The sequence below is a fragment of the Petaurus breviceps genome, unplaced genomic scaffold, assembly GCF_028583685.1.
Source record: "Petaurus breviceps papuanus isolate PSGF00001 unplaced genomic scaffold, PetGlider_PUasm1.0 176, whole genome shotgun sequence".
Classification (NCBI taxonomy): domain Eukaryota; kingdom Metazoa; phylum Chordata; class Mammalia; order Diprotodontia; family Petauridae; genus Petaurus; species Petaurus breviceps.
The window spans coordinates 2,322,186-2,334,771 of NW_027185771.1; positions in this window are offsets into that span (position 1 = coordinate 2,322,186).

A 12,586-nucleotide genomic window follows, 5' to 3' on the forward strand; every position below is an offset into this window, starting at 1 on the left:
TCTGTAAGTAAGGATATGGCCATAGTCCCTTTGGTAGACATGCCACAGACTCAAGTTTTGCATTTTCTTTGGACAGAAGCCATGTACACCAGGAGAACAATCCTGAGAGACTTGGGTTGGACAGGCAAGTCTGTGCCCAAGATACTGAAAGGTTCTACAACCAGACAAAATTTTAAGCCTGACAGAAAACCCAAGGGAAATAGCTGCAGAAGCAGTTGTTGGTCTCACAGAGGCAAAGCCAGACATCTGGCATGACTGTCTATAAAATTTAGCTGAGGTGTTTGAAGGAGCAGACTAGAAAACCCTTATGCTAATTTTGTCTCTTTTGTACAGCTCAAAAAAGAAAACCTTGTCTCGGTACTGACATAGTACTGATATACAAGGCTGGTATAGAAAGGCACTGTAGATCCCGAGATTGCAGGAGAAAAGGCATTGCCAAGACTGGGCCAGGGTTTGTACATGACCCTCTTGCCTCTGACATCATCAGACCTATGCAGACATATTGCCAACAATGACTGAGGTAAGCTGGGTATTCCTGAGCTTCAAGGCTCAAATAATTCATTAGACTCAGGCTCAGAAGGTTCCAGGCCTTCTGGAGCATGAACCAACAGCACCACCAGTGATTGAGACACTTAGTAAGAGAGGGAGAGGTGCACAATTCTATTCTTTTTGGAGAGGTACAAGACCAAGAGAATGGAAGGCATGAAAGCTCGACATAAACACCTCCATCAGGTAATCATTAGCATAAAAAGTTCACCTTTTGTTCTAATTGTGGATTGGATGTGTTAGGCAAAGAGAAACCAGAATTGGTCATGAAGAAATTTAAATCTGATCTGGCTTTGGGAAACAGAGTATAGTGAGGGAAAGAGATCACCCTGGGGCCCCAAGAACAGTCACATTGACCTAATTATCAATTCCCTATGGGTCTATTCCACCTTAATTCATAGAACCTCACACAGAAGTTGTGAAAAATTGAGAATCTGGACTGCAAATTGAGAATGTGCACTACAATGTTACTCTGGACAATAATTCTCAAGTTACCATCATTTTCCAATCTTTTATGATACATTTTTGGGTAAAATTCCTTTAAAGCCTATGGCAGGGCTTGGACTTGGTAGTCTGGGTAATAAAGGCTATCATACCTAGGATACACTGAGGTAAACTGGAAACTTCCCAAGGAAGTCATTGGTGTTGACAGTGGACACTGGGTCTCTGATATGTCCAAGCCCTCTGACACTCACTGGACTGTCAGCACTGATTGGAAGGAATTCTAGTCTTTTCAAAATCCTAGCAGAAAACCTCAAGCAACAAGTTGTAACACAAAACTTGACACACTCTGACTATTCATGCAGAGGCTTTCAAGAGGATAGAGACAAGGGGTTTCAATGAATATCACAAGGATCCTAATTGTTCATCCTCTGAGCTACATGCTGAGGTATTTTATTTTGGGGACTCCCCAGTATCACAAGAATGGAAGCATAGGTTGAGGCTGGAACTCAGCAAGAGGACACTCATGTTCTCATTTAATGAGTGGGATGCAGTTTGTGCCGAAGGTGCAAGCCACAGAATCCAGTTCACTGATTATTCCCAGTCATTCACAGAAAGAGCTAGGAGGATTCCTCTGTTGAGTATGATGGAAGATCTCAGAAACCATCCCAAAGAAATACTGGTAAATGGCATCAACACAAAATCCAGTGGCCTTTATGCCTCACCCATAGTGGTGGTGCCTGAGAAAAAAGGGAAGATATGAATGTGTGTAGATTATCAAACTTTAAACAAAAGAATTAACATGGACCGATACACTACGCCACAGGTTTCTACAAGATGCCCTTGATTGTCTTCTAGGGACCCAAGAGTTTTCAGTCATGGACTTGCATAGTGGTTGTTACCAGATTTCTATGTCTGAAGAAAACAAGGAAAAGATTGGTTTCATCTAACAGGACTGTACCAGTTTGAACGAATGCCCCAAAGCATCTCAGGGGGCACCAGCCACTTTCCAAAGACTGAAGAAAGTAGGAATTAGCAGGGGCAGGGATTAGCAGTGTCAGTTAAGCACCTTGATGACATACCTATCTTTGGTAAGATGCTGAAGGAACAGGAAGAGACACCAATGAAAGTGCTAAATTGGTTGGAGGAAGTTGGTCTAAAGCTGTCCACTGACAAATGCCAATTTTGCAGAGCTTCTATTAAGTATTAAATATGTGGGCCATGTTGTTTCCCAACAAGGTGCAAACCCTAATCCAGAGAAGATGGAAGTGGCCACACCTACAAAAATCCAAGAGACTTAGGAACTTTTGGGGGGATTTAGTGGTTACCAATGGCAAATTTGTTAAGAACTACATTGTTATTGCTAAAGCACTAAATTACTTCACTCATGCATATGTAACTGCAGAGACCCAGTAAGAAAAAAGCAAGAAAGGCAAAATTAAAAATTAAAACCTACAAAGCCTTTCAGAAACAAATGCACCACAAATGTGAAGAAGCATTCAAGGACATAATCAAGAGCCTTACCCATGCACTAGTATTGGCTTATGCAGACCCAAATAAACCTTTTGCTCTCCACACAGATGCCATCCTAGAAGGTTTGGAAGCTTTCCTATGCCAAGAGAACAATGGTCATCAGAGCCCAATTGCATTTGCCAGCATAAGTTTAACTGACAGTGTGTCTTGCTACCTCCTCCATAAACTTGAGCTGGTGACTTTAAAATGAGCTATTACTGAGAAGTTCAAAGACTATGAGTATAGAGCAAAACTCTTAAGTATGAACTGGTAACAATCCATTGGCATATCTTGATCAGTGTCAAGTTGAATACAGCTTACCAGAGTTCAGTAGCAACACTGTCCAATTATGGCTTCAGCATACATGAAGCATTTACTACTGTGTGCTAGATGCCACTCCCACAGATCATCTGTATCTTTTACTGAACATATCCATTTTCCCATCCATCTATGCTGACAGCACTCCTGGGCATACAGTAGCTCCTACTGTACATTAAGCAATAAACAGCAAGCCCAGAGAGAGCCTGAATGCCTGAACTGATCCCAACCTCAGTATGGTGTCTGGAATTTCCCACCAAGTAAATATCATTCGTACTGGAAGAAGAGGGCTTAAATAGCAATCAGAGAAGAGAAAGAGGGAAAAAGTGTGAAGGAAAGGAAGAAAATCGCATTAGTTCCATGCCCTTTCATATACATTCCTTTGCTGTCTGACCATTCCCTCCTTAGTAACCATCTCTTTTCCTTCTCCTCTAGTTATAACTGCCGGCTAGGAAGCAGAAGAAGGGTGCTGTTCAGACTCTAACAATGAGGATTCAACCTACAGATTCACCTGGTTTAATTCCATCTAAATGACACTAACAAAGTGCACTTTACTATTCACTTTCTTTTGTGATGCAGATCCAGGATTTTGTCATTATGGGACAATCCCTGTTGTAGAAATCCTCTCCACTGGATATGTTTCAACCATGCATCTGTATGCTTACTCTCTTTGTACTGTGCTATTTTCCACCAGTAGAATGTAAGCTCCTTGAGAGAAGAGACAATTTCATTGTGGTCTATCACCAGATTCTAGCACAGGGTATGACATAGAATAGGTAGCTAGACGGCACAGTAAGTAATAAATTGTGCCTCCTCCAAGCAGGAAAACCTGAGTTCAAATCTACCCTCTGACACTTACTAAATGTGTGATTCTGGGCAAGTCACTTAACTCCAGTGACTATAAAATAAAGGATAATAGCAACAGCTATTCCCCAGCATTCTTGTGAGGATCGAATGAAATAGTATTTGTAAAGCACAGAGTGCCTAGCACATAATAGGTACTATACAAATGCTAGCTATTATTATCAAGTACTTAATAGAGGTTTATTGGATAAAAGAATGAACTTCTAATTTTAGAAAACTGTTTGAGACACTAAGAGGTTAAATGACTTGTGTCTGAGGCAGTATCTTAATCTAGGACTTTCAGGTTCCAAGGCCGACTATCTAACCACTACACCACACATGGTCATGGATCTTATGTAGCATGCTGCTAGTTACAAATTATATATATTCGTCTAGGGCATTGTTACCAGACACTCCCAAAATCAAACTTTAAAAAATATGGATACTTTATTCCTGATACAGTATAGAAAGTATTTGGAAAAGTCAGGAATCCTAGTTTTAACTCAGATTTATCACTAATTTGATGCATATCCTTGGACAAAATAATTTTTTGTACCTCTGTTTCTTCATCTGAATGACAAGAGTGAATGTCAACAGCATGTGTTCCACTGACCTTAAAGGGTGATTGGAAGAATAAACAAAAATGATGTACGGGAAAGCACTTTGAAAAGTATAAAATAATAGATAAATAAAATATCATTATTGCTTCTTCACAAAGAAATTCCATAACAGTACAGAAATTGCAAAATTTTTTATCCTAAGAGTCAGGATGGAGGGTTAGGATTTTTTTTCCTGGAATTTTATATCTAAGAGTCACATGGAAGTGTGCCTACCATAATACCATAAAGAAGATCCTGTCCAAGGTAATTCACAAAAAACTCAAGGGACATTCCTGTCTCATGATGCACATACATAGCTTCCATTAACATTAATAGCATCTATGTGCTCAGATACAAAGGAAGACTTTTGTCTTAGAGGAGAAGTATACTCATCTAAGGCATAAAACAAAACTGACAGACCTAATGTAGGAGGGTGAAGGAAAAAAAACTGGAAAAAACCATTAAACAAAAAAAAAAATCATTAAACAAATTTTGTCTATTAACTAGTGAATATCACTTAATATGGTGAGGGAGAGGGAAGGAAGGGAATAAAGGCCTCACTTGAATTTCTCTTGTGAATTAGAAAAGTTCACTTAGGAAAGAAGCATTTTAGCAGGGTTCAGAATAGAATACATATCCTCAGAAAAATTTATTGAGAAGCTATTTTGCTTTGTTCCAAGAAAAGATAAATGAAACCATTCTCACATTTCTGTAAAATAGATCATTATTAAATTGCCAAATTACATGCACAATTAAATCTATTTATTAAACAAGACATATGCCAACAACACCGCAATAATCCTGTAAGCCATAATAGCAAATTTTCAACTTTAATAACAACACTGTGCAGCCAATACTCACAGGGCTCATTTGAAAAGCTGGGGCACTCGGTAATTGAAACTGAAATTATACAATTAGGCACTTGAGTAATTTAAATATGAGCATAAGTGTCCTGACTGTGTTGCTTCTGGCTTTTAGTCAAATTTACTAGCACAAGTTGGACTTTATCACTCTAATGATTTCTGCCATAGATCAGATTTTGCCAAATAGAAATTGAAAATTATTTGAAGTATTATTTTTATAATTTTTATGACTATGTATTTTCTGCTATATTACTATATCCTCCTCCTAATTAAAATTTCACAGAGATAATCAAGAAAGCCAAAGTGCTGCCTTTGAGGACTTGGATGGAAATACAAAGAAGCTGTATTCTGATTTGTCTAGTTATTTCCAGTTGGGGGGGGGGGGGGATGAACTGCTGAAACAGTAAAGACATGAGTCTTTCTTACTTGGACCTTCCCTAATCAGAGGGTAATTTGCATGGTCACCCATGGGGATTATTGTTCAGTCATTTTTCAGTGGTGCCTGACTTTTCATGACTCCATCTGGGGTTTTCTTGGCAAAGATACTGGAGTGGTTTTCCATTTCCTTCTCCAGCTCATTTTACATATGAGGAAGCTGAGGCAAACAGGATTAAGTAATTTGCCCAGGATCAGTCATACAGCTTTCTGACTCCAGCCCAGTGTTCACTGTACCATCTAGCTGACCTCTCACCAACAGAGATAAAGAGAAATAAAAAGGTCAATGGAAATCAGTATAAGTGATCTTCCTCATCCACAGGAAAACTGGATTAAGCCACTCCTAACTTCACTAGGATCAAGTACCCAGGATGATTAGTTAAGAAGACAGTTGACAGAAGCAGGCAAGTGAAGAGGTCTTCACAGCCACCTAAAATAGGGGGAAGGAGGAGACTGGACATGCTGGTGAGAGGGGAAGGGAGGAATGGTGAAAGTGAGTCTTGACAAAGAAATGTTATTAGAAATGTGTCAAGTACCTCAGAAGCATTTTGGCTCTACCCACTAAATTGTAAGAGATCTGTAATACCTCCTCTACAGGAAGAGAAGGATTAGTATCATAAAAAATATGAAAGGATAGGATTTTAGAAGATTATTCCCCTGGGAGTCTCCTATGTGATGTCATCAAGAGAATTTGGAGATATAGATAGTAGAGTTTGGGAAATGAGAAGTGGTTTTTATAAATAATCTAATGGAGGGGGTTCTTAACATGAGAACCATAAACTTTTTTTTTAATGATTTAGTATTTTATTTTTCTCCATTACATGCAAAGACAATTTTTAAAGTTCTTTTTTTTATTTTGAGTTCCAAATTCTCTCCCTCTCTCCCCCCCATTGAGAAGGCAAGTGAGTTGATATAGTTTGTACATGTACAGTTATGAAATTATTCATTTAAGAACATTCTGAGAAGGCGTCCATAGGCTTCACCAAAATGTCCAAAGCAGTCCAAAATACAAAAAGGGGTTAAGAATTTGTGCTCTAGTCTAACCCAATTATTTAACAGAAATGGAAACTGAGGCTCAGCAAGACAATATGATTTGCCTAATGATTCATAGGTGATAGACCAGGATAGTAACTCCTAACTATGTGCTCTTTCCTTCTATAAGGCTTGTTTATTCACTGGGCTCAGCACCCAGACATCATCTCTGCTATGCAAATGAGCTGAATATCCTCAAATAACTGAGTCTTGAAAGGCTTGTAGATCTCCCCCACTCCTCATCAGGGTACTTTAGCCACTCCAATGGACCACTTCATTGCCACTCTACAGATAAGCTGGCCATTAGCAACAAACCCAACCCTTTCCTCAGGCTCCCTGACATTCACTGTAATGTTTTATGTAATAATCAACTATCAATGGAGCAAACTTGAACTCAGTGTAGGAAAATTGAAGCTTTTTTGCTAGCCAAAATCAAGCTGTAAGCAACCAGGCTTGGATGTTGAAAGGTATGTACAATAAAGGCAGGAGTGCAGGTTTGGTATGCTAGAGAAAAATGACATCACTCAGCCAAATTTTGGTTCTGGCTCAAATTTATTTGCAAGCTAAACTGGAGATATTTGGGGATTATTTAACCCCACAATAGCTACTTTTTTTTTTATAACAGAGGGCAATAATTTTTACCCAAATATAGAGGTTAAAAAAAAAAGAAATTTAATTGAAGTCTGGATGATATGGTGACTTGAGAAGCCCAGGAGCAGGAAGAGAGTTATGACTGGTTTGCCCTGGAGAAGGTTCTGGGGGTGAAGGTGTCCCTGGCTCAGAGGAGGTCCTGGGACAATGCCTACAGAGCTGCTAGATGAATAGTGAGGTCCTGAGAGTTGTCTGAGCCCTGGGACTATGCCTACAGATAGATGAATAGTGAGGTCCTGAGAGTTGACTGAGCATGCAAGGCAATGGGCCCTTGTTCTACCATGGGCTAGCTAGCCATGATGAGATAATTGGTCAGAGATCCCTGCCAATCATAGGACATAAAACAGAAAAATACTGGCCTACAGAAATTCCCATTTGCGTGTGATGCTAAGTCTGTATCTTATGCTCAGAGAAGTTCCAGGTCCAAAGTTCCTACAGAGTCTCAGTCTTCACCTGATGACCAACCCTGTTGGATGCATGAATCAAAAGTCATTTCAGACTGTCCTTTGTTATCTTCATTCCTTTGTCCACTTAGAATACAAACAACCATGAGATCTAAATAAAGTTAACTGTATATTCCTAGCACCCCTAGGGTTGCAGATGTTTATGTACTATCTAGAGACTGCTGAGGTCTTGAAGAGTCTGAAGGAGTATAGTTGAAAGGTAGATACTGTATTATTAATTTTTGTTGTCATTATGTCTTTTATTTAAGTATAAAAGACTGAATGCAGTCAAATTTATTTTGGCCATTCATTTGGGGGAAATATCTCCATTCTCCTCAGATCACAAGATTACAGGCTACAATGAAACACAGGTTTCAAGAAAGAGGAAGAGGCAGGATTTGCCCAGAGATAAGGACTAGTAAGCTAATTCTGATGGAGGAGATCCATGATAATCCATGCTATTATTATGTTGACATCTGGTTCTGCCCCATAAAAAAGCTGACAACCAGAGAGAAGGCTCTGCACTTCTTAGCATTTCTATGCAGTGGGATATATATGCATAACCATCAGATTTAGCTTAGGAATCCTGATCCTTCCTGTCAAACTACTTTGGCTAGAGGTAGAATTCTGAACCAAAAAAAGGAAGAGAAGAGCTCATAAGAGAAAAGATAGGCAAATGTGACCACATAAAATGAAAAAAGCTTTTGCATTAACATTATGCAACTAGGATAAGAGAGGAAACTGTCAATTTGTAAAGAAATATTTGTATCAAATATCTCTGATAAAAATCTGATTTCTGAGACATAAAGAGAAATAACAAATATATAAGGCCAAGTGTGTCCCCCACAGACAAATGATCAAAGAATATGAAATTTTCAAAAGTACTGCAAACTAACCACAATATGAAAAATTGCTCTAAATCACTAACAATAAGAGAAACAAAAATGAAGGCAACTCTGAGGTTTCATCAGGCACCCTGAAAAATGACAAAGATAACAAAAAAATGTATATATCAAAATTGAAGGAGCTGCAGGAAGGCAGGCATATTAATATACTATTGGTGGAACCATTAATTGGTCCAGTTATTCTGGAAAACAATTTTGGAATTATTTGAAAAAAGACACTAAACTGTTTATACCCTTTAACCCAGAGGTAAAAGACAGAACGGTGACATATGTACCAAAATATTCATAGAAGCACTTTTTGTGGTTTGCTAAATTACTGCATACAAAGTGGATGTACATCAATTGGGTAATGGCTAAACAAATATGGTATATGGGCACAGTTGAATAATATTGAACCGTAAGAAAAAAACATATATGAAAAATTCAGAGAAAGATGAGAACACTTGGAAGATTAGTACAGAGTGAAGTAAATAGACCAAGAAAACAATATGACTCCAATAATGGAAACAAAGCCAATAAAATTCAGATCAAATAAAATAAGCATTGTTGGTCTTTGATGACTGATTTCAAAATATACTTTCTTCTTCTGTTAAAAAATGAGTGAAGGGGTGGCTAGATGGTGCAGTGAATAGAGCACCCATCCTGGAGTCAGGAAGACCTGAGTTCAAATCTGTCCTCAGACACTTAACACAAAAAAAACTAGCCATGTGACCTTGGACAAGTCACTTAACTTCAATTACCCTACAAAAAAGCAAATAGATAAATGAATGAGTGAATGAATGAATACATGAATAAATAAATAAATGGATGAATAAATAAATAAAAATGAGTGAGATGTTGCATACTCTGTCCATTCTTATGGAAAAAGCTTGGCTTTGTTTTTTGCTGCTTTTAAAAAAATAAAAAAGTCCAGAATGGGAGTAAGGGGGTGACTGCTGTTATGTACAAATAAAATGCATTAATAAAACAATTCTTAGGTGGAACTGATCATCTAGAGAGAAGGGCTTTGATTTCCCTTGAGGTTTTCAAGCAAAGGCTGGACAGATGCCTCCTTAGCAAATACATTATAAAGAAGATTCTTTTTCAGCTACAAATTGAACTACATGGCCACTGAGATGTCTTCCAACCCTGAGATTTTGATTCTATTATTTTGATAACCACGCTTCATCCTAGATGTAATTCAAGTGTCAGGTATCACAAACATATACAACCACTCACTTCAGCATATACCCATAACATTGACACCATTTTCAAGATTATGCAAATAACAGGTTTCCAAATAGTAGGTCAAACTCTCCTAGACATGGTGCAAGAAACTCTAAGGTAATGTGCTAAGCAATGGCCAAAACTGCTGAGTATTTTTTAGTATAACTCTCACATAAATTCATTTTCACATGAAAACAAAGTTAAAATTAAAGTTAATGGAAGTGAGATTAACTTTGCAAATTTCTTCCAGATGACAATGAATACAGTACAGCAATTATTTAAGACTGTATACACAAAGCCAGGTCTGAGTCAGCACAGATGTTGAATCTTAACACAAGCACTGTTGCCATCAGTTGGCGTAAGCTCGTGATACAGAAAAGTTGTGCTGTCTCACTGCTAAATGTCAAATAATCTTTAATTATTGTACTAGTCAAAATTGTTAGTGTGAAAGTTAAAAGTATCTCAATATCTGCTATAGATCTCACTATGATTTGTTTTAATAAGTACAATATAAGTTGATTTTAAAAAAAATAACTGTAGCTTTTAAAGTCATAAGATCATAGATTTAGAGCCAAACAAAACCTAAATGTCCTTCAAAGCCAACTCCCTCATTTTAAAAATGAAGAAACTTAGGCTCAGGTCAACAAGCACTTACTATGTAGCAGGCACTTTGCTAAGTGCTGGGGGTGGAAAAAAGACAAAAACAATCCTTGCCCACAAGGAAGTCACAATCTAATTGGTGAGATAATATGTACATAACTATATACATATAAGATATAGATAGGTCACTGAGAGTGACTTGCTCAGAGTCACAAAGATAGTATCTAAGGTAGAATTTAAACCCAGGTTTTCTTGACTCCAAGTCCACTGTTCTATTTAACATACCAACCTTCTCAAAAAATTGAGATACTTAAGAGTGCTTACAGCCGGCAGAGGCAGGCCCAGAAGGGGCCTGATCAACTCGGAGGGCAAGTTTTCCCACCAACCACAAGGTCCACTACCAGGCCTATCACCAAAGGGCTGGGACTGGAAAGAGCAAGGTAAGAAGCAAATACAGGGGCCCCTGTCCTGGACAGCAAACACTCCTGGGGCTAATACTTCATAGCCCAGAAATTTAAAAAAAAAAAAAAAGCCCCTTTCAGGACCTCCAAAGACTAAGATGACAGAGTGAACCTCACTTGCTCCAAACCCCGCCTCTGACCCTGAAAACATAGTAACTCTTGCCCCAGGGCAAAACCCTCTACAGTAAAGGCTTGGGATCCTAGAGGAAGGGTGTGGCTAGGACCCTGCCTCAAAATGTAGTCTGCTTTCTACTACAAAGACAAAGACTCTTTCTATCTTTTTATCTTTCTATCTTTTCTATCCTCAGAGGGAGGAACCAACCTCAGAGGGAGACAATGTGGACTCCACACCCAAAGCTGAAACTTCAACAGGGAATGGGTCCCAAGCACACAAGGCTCTCCTAGATGAGATCAAAAGGAACTTTGAAAACAAAATGAGAGAGATAGAAGACAAAATGAATAATTCTCTCAAAACGAAAATAGCAGAATTAGAAAAACATTATAATGAGGAAAACATCTCTCTAAAAAGAAAAGTGTATGATATGGAAAAGGAGCTTCAAAAATTAACCAAGGAAAATGATGTGCTAAAAACTAGAATTAACCAAATGGAAACAAATAACTCTATGAGGAACCAAGAATTAGCCAAGCAAAACAACAAGAATGAAAAATTAGAAAAAGAGGTAAAATACCTCAAAGAAAAAAACAACTGACCTGGAAAACAGATCCAGGAGAGATAATCTGAGAATCATAGGCCTACCAGAAATTATGATGAAAAAATGAGCCTGGACAACATTCTCCAAGAGCTCATTAAGGAAAACTGCCCTGAGATACTAGAACCTGAGGGTAAAATAGAAATAGAGAGAATCCACCGGACACCTGCTGAAAGAGATCCCAAACTGAAAAGTCCTCGAAATGTTGTGGCCAAACTCCAGAACTACCAGATAAAAGAGAAAGTACTTCAAGTGGCCAGAAAGAAACAATTCAAATATCAAGGGTCCACAGTGAGGATTGCACAGGATTTGGCAGCCTCTACACTGAAAGATCAGAGGCAGTGGAATACAATTTTCCGGAAGGCAAAAGAGCTCGGGTTACAACCAAGGATCACATACCCAGCGAGACTGAGCATATTCTTCCAGGCAAAGAGATGATCATTCAACGATATAGCAGAGTTCCAGACCTTCTTGATAAAAAAGCCAGAACTCAATGGAAAATTCAACCTCCAATTACGAGATGCAACAGTGACTTAGAAAGGTAAACAAGGAAAACACACACACACCCTGCTATTTGATAAGAGCAAACTGGTTATAGACAAGTAGAGGGTATGACTATAAAATACACAAAATGACTATTTCAAAAAATCTTATTAAGGGCTACAAAGGGACTGCAATGGAAGAAAGGGAATTGTTGAAGTGGAAAAGGGTAAATTATGCCACACATAGAGGCATAAAAACTGTATAGCAGAGGAAAAAAAGGGAGGGAGTTGGGAAGCATATGAGCTTTTCCCTCATTGGTTCTGGTACAAGGAGGGAATAACAACCAGTTAAGCATAGGACTCTATGGAGAAGAAACGCAAAAAGTATCATTTTAGAGGGAAAGAGGGGAGGGAGAGGAGCTTCATATGAGATTTGTTCCTGTCACTCTTGATGCGAAGAAGAAATAGCATACCTCATTAAGTATAAAAATATCCTACAGGCAGTAGGAGGGGGAAAGTGTTACGAAAGGGGGGGGGGG